Here is a 6,804-nt window from a genome sequence, read left to right on the forward strand (position 1 = left end):
CCCCCGCCCCTCTCGGTGGTCTCAGCTGCGTGACGCCGCGCTTATATCCCGCCCTCCCAGCCCAGGTGCGCGCACTTACACAGGCGCATGCGCGTGCTCCCTGGGTGCAGGTGTCCGTGGTCACGCGAGGCGCGTGCCTCAGGTGCCTGCCGCGGGGACTAGTGACGCGAGGGCGTGAGAAAAGCCTGGCTGTCTTCATGGACCGTACACCAGTCACCCCGCTTTCTGGAGCCAGCCCTGTGGGGTGTGTGCTCACCTTAGTCCGTGTGACCGGAAGTGGCCTGCTCCTCCTTCCTCCCTGGAGGTTCCACCCCTTGTCACCTCGGGTTGACTTTTCACTTTCATACTTGGAAATTTAATGCCAAAAACTTCCAACCTTTCCACCTGCGGCCCCCCAGGCCCCCAGATAACACCCAAAACAAATAAATCTTAAACACTTGCGGCCAATGTGATGATTTATGTTCAGGTACATAGAGGCAAAGAAGAAAACTCAGGAGCCAGCCTCCGCCTGTACGCCCCAGACTTGGGGTGCGAGCTGGCTGATGGAGATGGAGCTGAGTCCCCTGGTAGCTGTACACAATGGGCTGAGAAATTAAAACTGGGTTGCTGGAGACAGTCCTGGTTTCGGGGAGCAGGACTCTAACTTAGTGTGGGCCCCAGGTAAAGACAACGGCCATGAGCCCCGTCTGCAGATCACAAGCAGGCAGACTTTGCATGGCTTTTCCCTAGCTCCTGGGGTAATTTTCCTTGGAGTTTCCAACTCTTGAGAAGCACAGGTGAATAAAGATAGGTGGAGGATCCAAAAAACTGAGTTCTAGCCCCAAACTAGTCACTAATAGGTTTTATAATTTTGTTCAACCCCTGAACATATTTGCATCTATTTCCCCATTTGGTGATGAGGTTGTGGGGGTGGTGGAGGGGGAGAAAGGCTGGGAGATTGGACCATCTCCAAAGCCTCCTCAGCTCTACGATTCCATGACTATAAAGTTCTGTGCTCAGAGCTTTCACAGCCTTTCTCTATATATTTTAGGACATTCATTTAAACTTTGAGGCAAACCTTTGTGCTTTCTCTTTTTAAGAAAGATGTGTTTATTTATACACACAGAACTGGGGTACAGGCCAGAGATGGCAGGGGTGAGAGGCTTCACCAGAGACAGAGTGGGGAGCAGAACAGGCAGATCAACGAAGTACACACTGAGGGGAGCAGCGGCGGGTCAGGGGAGGTCTGCCGCGCCCTGTGGGTCACTCCCTGGCCGGGGGTCAAACTCGTGCTGCCGTGGCTGTGTTAGCTGCACAGTGCTGCGCTTTAACCCATTGCACCACCAGGGAGGGCCCCTTTGTGCTTTTCCGTAATTCTTGTAGCTCCGATTTGAGCAATCCAACCTGATCCGAACCCAAGGCTGGGATAATGGAAAACAAACCGTGAAAATCAAAGGGCAGAGCATGGGGGAGACACCTGTGGCGCATCAACCCCGAGGTGTCCCCCTCATTGATCTCGGTCTCAGAAGAGCCTCTCAGCAAATGCCCATAGATGCCAGGCCTGCTGTCTACACCTCGCCCCAAGTGTTTGATGATGCTAACTTTGATCTGAGCCTGAAATCCCAAATCAAAGTGATCGTTTGTTGAATTTTTGTCACACATCCGGAAATTCTAAAACCCAAAACAGAATAGAAGGCACTATAACAAGGAGGTTTTTTTTTTCTCCAGCCAATTAAGGTCATTAAAGAACAGTTGCCCAATTTAAATAGTTGCCTAAGCTTAGAATGACTGAGTTTCCCCAGCAACAGGTTACAAAAAGAGTGCACCGAATCACGATGCAGAAGAGAAGAAAAATGCAAACATATCAATAGGAGCATGATCAAGTCATGCCTTTGACAATGGCATTTTAATCTAAACAGAAGGCAGATTTCAAAGATGGATCTAAGCAAGGCATGAATTTTAAAGCTAGCTGGAGGGATGTATTTGCCAACACTTTTACTCCGCTTTCCACACTTAGAGTGGAAAATTCTAGCTCTCGTGGAGTTCATGTAGACTAACAAAACCACATTCCCCTTTATTTTACAAACATTCACTTCCCTGGTTGTATGTTTCCAGAGAACAACTATTCTCACTCTGCTTTTGGAATTCCTGCTTTGGAGGGCTGCCAGCTTCTCTCTGCCCAACTCCCCTGTTCTCCTGCCAGGAGGGGGCATGGCTTACCCAATGGACACACATTTTTTGGGAGGGAGCCGAGCCTCCCTAGCCCAGCCAGCCTGTCGGCAGGATGCTTACACTCTGGTCCAGCTGTGGCTCCTTAGCCAGAACTGCCCAGGATGGAGGGCCAGTTCCATCTAGTTTAGTAAGTAATTTGTAAGAAACACTCTCCATGACGCCTTACAGTTCAGTTTACCTTTAATAACGCAGATCGTTTTGTGCGCAGTTATCTGACTTCATGTGTGCAGGTTGGGGAGAGAGGCTGTGTTTTACTGTGGCCACCAAAGTTCCAGCAGCCCAACCAGCACTAGCTCCGGGAGCCGGGCTTGTTCCCAGACTTGGAGACTGTGCGAGGGAGGTTAGACTTGGCTCCTGGCCTGAGCTACTTGACCTCCAGGATTATGATGTCCAATTGTATTCATTTATTTAAAGATTTACTTATTTATGCACACACATATGCAGGCCAGACATGCAGGGGCAGTGAGAGGCTTCACCGGAGACAGAGTGGGGAGCAGGACAGGTAGATTGAAAGTAGGCTGCTGAGGGGAGCAGCAGGCAAGACAGGAGCCGTCTGCCGTGCCATGTGGGTCACCTCCGGGTTGGGGGATTGAACTCGTGCTGAAGCAAAGTGGCTGGGGTGCTTCGTAGTGCTGCGCTTTAACCTGTTGTGCCACCAGGGAGGGCCCCAACTGTATTCATTTTAATTGTGGACATAATCCCCCCTCCTTTGATCTCTATGGGTGTTATTGTGTCCTATAAATAAACAGCATTGCATTCCTAATATGAATTATGGCACAGCTATTTCAGTCCTTGTTGTATTACTGTTGAGCTTTAGCAGCTCACATAGAACAAATTTGATTGTGTTTATATTTAAACCATCTTAACAAGGGAAACAGAAGGATTAGATTGAATAAAAACAGGAGCAGTGTTCTGAATGTGTTTAAACAAGTTTTCCCCACTGATATATAGAACGATTGAGTATCATTTTCAACTAGACTGACAGGGAAAAAGTCACCAGTCCCCCCCAAAGAATTTGTACAATGCTCAAGGCAAGTTACAGCTGGATCCTCTTAAAGAAATCCATCTTTTCTAGCAAATGACTCGTAAGACTATTTAAATCAAGGAAGCTTTTCAGTAAATTTATTCAATTAAGAGGATTTTCAATATTTTAGCAAATATTAAATTACCCACAATATTCTTGCAATGTCAGAATCCTAAAAACAAAACACACCCAGCACCCCACCAGCCCCTCCCCTCCGAAGCTTGCCCAACAGGCGCCCTCAGCCTGCCCCCCGGAGGGATGGCAGTTCCTGGGGTACACCCAGGCGACAAATTTACTTATCATTCATGGGGATCACTCCCGCTACTCTAGGGAACATTATTTTATTTATTTATTTTTTTTAGGTAGCTAAGTATTGTGGGAACATATTATGCTTCCCTGGAAGGGAAGAAAATAACTTCTGTAATCAAAGGCAACATTAGTCAAGACTCTGATCTCATCATCTAATCGTTTTATTCCTTTAGAGACCAGACTATTTCATCTCAAATTGGGACTGTTGTTTCTGCTTTTTGAAAGTCATTTGGAAAGGCTTGTTTTACAGACTACACTTTGGATACCCGTTTTTCTAACTAACTTTCTTTTGAGGGGGAGGGTGTTGGCCAACTTTGTAGTAGAAAGTCTTCCCATTTTACTCTCCCCCAGGAAGTTCATTCTAGTGAGTAGAACACACCATAGCATACCGAGGTGAATACTGGGAGGAAGGCAAGGCCAGAGAGCCCACCTGGACCCACCCTCCTTGCCGGCAGGTGGAAGTCAGGACCAACAGGTGTACGTGTCTTTAGATTGTAATGCGACAATTAGAAGAAGGGGAGACTCACCCACCTTTAGCTTGAAGGTGAACACAAAAAGTTATTTTTTAAGTCTTCTGAGGTTTCTTGAGTGGTTGTATGAGTTCTAGCAATACACACTGGATACACAGGGTGATGACACACCACCTTCCATTAAGCTGGGAGGCAAGGATGCCCGGAACGAACTCCACGGACACAGGTTTTATGGACCCCTCCCCCTCTCCAGACCAAAGAGGTCCAAGACACCAAGGACTACAAATCCCACAATGTCATCACCACCGAAGGGAGACGCTGGAAGCCGAGAGTAGAGTTAGGCAGCCTGGTCTGGGATCTAACCAGACGCATGGGCCTTGCCTCTCCGCTTCCCGCAGCTCTCACGTGCTGTTGGGTTCCAGCTGAGCGGAATTGATAGGACGCATTCATGAGTTTATCTCCCTCTCTTGTTCCCTGAGTTACACCTTTCTTCATTTCCCCTTCCTTCGTAAATAAACCCTTTGTTAGCCTTTTTGAGTGTGCTGTACTGAAGCCTTATTAGAAGTCCCTTTAAGAGCACAACAGGTGAGGACCCACAGTCAGACCACTGATTTCGTATTGGGGTTGCCCTGTAACAGAAGGAAGTGAGGGTGCTGGGGATGGGGGTATGGGCCTCACCCCATGTGACTGTTGAATTGGAAGTCAGATAACGAGCTCATGCACGATGTGCCATTAAGCACACACCCTCAGACACATCCACAGGACCCAGCGCCTCTGCTTCTTAGGCACACCTGCTTCTCCAGGTAAACCACCAGCAGGTACCCACACAGGGTCCTACAGCACCAGCACAGAAGTGTTGAGTGCAACGTTGTTTTTCATGGTGGGGACCTGCAGGCACTGGGGAATGTAAGGTGTGCCCTCAAAGCCACACAGGTACCAGGTAGCTCTGGAGACAGGTACCAGGTACCAGGGGTTGCAGGTACCAGGTAGCTCTGGAGACAGCAGAATGGGTTGACTTGAAAGTAACACTCACGACAAGGAAAGTGGAAAACAGAACAAGAACCATAAGGGCTCCTTCATAACACCGTTTCATTCAATACCGTTTCATTCTAGCATTAATGAAAAAAAAAAAAAACTAATTCCCACTGGGGGCACTGTCTGCTGAGCTGGCACGTTCTGCCAGTGTCTACATGGGGTCTCTGGGGGCTCCAGTTTCCTCCACATCCCAAAGATGTGCCTGTGAAGTTCATGTTGTATCTCACTTGTAGGAGTGAGTGTGGGGGTTGGGGTGATGTGCTCTGTGATAGAAGGACACCTCACCAAGGGCTAAGTCCCCCCTTGCACCCTGACCAACAGGGACAGACTCCAGCTCTCTAAGACCCTAGACTGGAAAAAGGAGGGTGGAAAATGAATGAGTGAGTGCATACAAATCATTGTTTATTACTAGGAGATCTGGGGTCTTTATTTAGCAGTTCGAGGATGTTTACAGGACTAGAAATGTGCCTCAGGAACTTACCTCTTGTTTCTTTCAATTTGCCTGGTCAAATTGGTTTTTCAAAGTCACAGTTTCCAAGAAACTTTCGACAACATTAAGTGAGGACTTCCTGTGTGTGACAGCGTCGTTTGTGTAAATTAACAACACTTGCAAGCAAAACAACTGTATGAATTTTACAAGAACACACACAAACAAAAGGCACCAGTCAATGAGAGAGGTTGCATGTGGTGGGGTGGGTGGGGGACACAGAGAGTGATGAATATATAAACAATGTCATTAAACATAGAAAAAGGGGGAGCGTGCCTGGGGTAATAGTGTGTGGGATAATCGTGCTCCATAAATTGAGAGTGATGAACTCAAATCTATACATTTTAACTATGGTCCCGTCTCCAAATACAATGTGCATGCTGTATGCACCAGCACTCACCCAAACACCCACACCCACTGCTGAATCGCAAGATGGTGACATATGGGTCAAATCAGACCCTCATATATGTTCTGTTTGGCCCATGTGATACGTCAGTGACTTGAAATTGTTGCCAGTGTTTAAAATCCAGGACTTCAGCCACACTCAGGCTGAAGACATCCATCCCGTTGGGCCTGGAGCTGCCCTGTGTCAAACAGGCATGTTGGCTCTGGTGGCCACGGTCCCCAGCCGTCCCCCTGGGGGCCGGTCCCTCCCACCGACCTGTGCTTGACGTGCTGAATGAGACACCCGCCTGTCCTTTGCTACCTGCGCCTTGATGCTGCCCAAGGTCTGCCCCCGCGCCCACACCACATCCCCCGTAGGTTTGACTGAAACAGACCAAGTGAAGGAACGGCAGGAACAGGGCTAACGCCCACACTTTTGGGTAAAGTTGGTTTGGCCCTTGCAGTGGGGGAAGACAGGGCCGGCAAATGAAGTCTCCCCTCTCCGCTGTGCAATGTTTCACTAAATAAAGTGGTGACAGGAGCGTGGGGTTCTGGGAGAGGTCAAGTGGCTAATCTGTTGGGCATCACCAGCTGGAATGAAGCATTTAAAGGTGGGGCGCCAGGAGAAAGTGCAGAAGTGGAAAGAGGAGGCCACAGCCTGGGCAGACTGGAATCACCTGAGTGGAGAAGGAAGAGGCGAATGAAACACAAGATTCAGGGCAACTGCCAACCGGCATCCTTTTATGTTTTCCTAGCCAAAGTTTTTCAGTAGACAGTCCAAGAAAACTCAAAAACAGAACAGCGAGCACAAAAGCACTCTGTGGGCCAGCATAGCAGCGTTTGGAAGGTGTGGCAGAGAAATGCCCCTAGGTCCATGACTCTGG

The sequence above is a fragment of the Condylura cristata genome, unplaced genomic scaffold (assembly GCF_000260355.1).
Source record: "Condylura cristata isolate star-nosed mole 26May11 unplaced genomic scaffold, ConCri1.0 scaffold00011, whole genome shotgun sequence".
In the NCBI taxonomy this organism is placed as follows: Eukaryota; Metazoa; Chordata; class Mammalia; order Eulipotyphla; family Talpidae; genus Condylura; species Condylura cristata.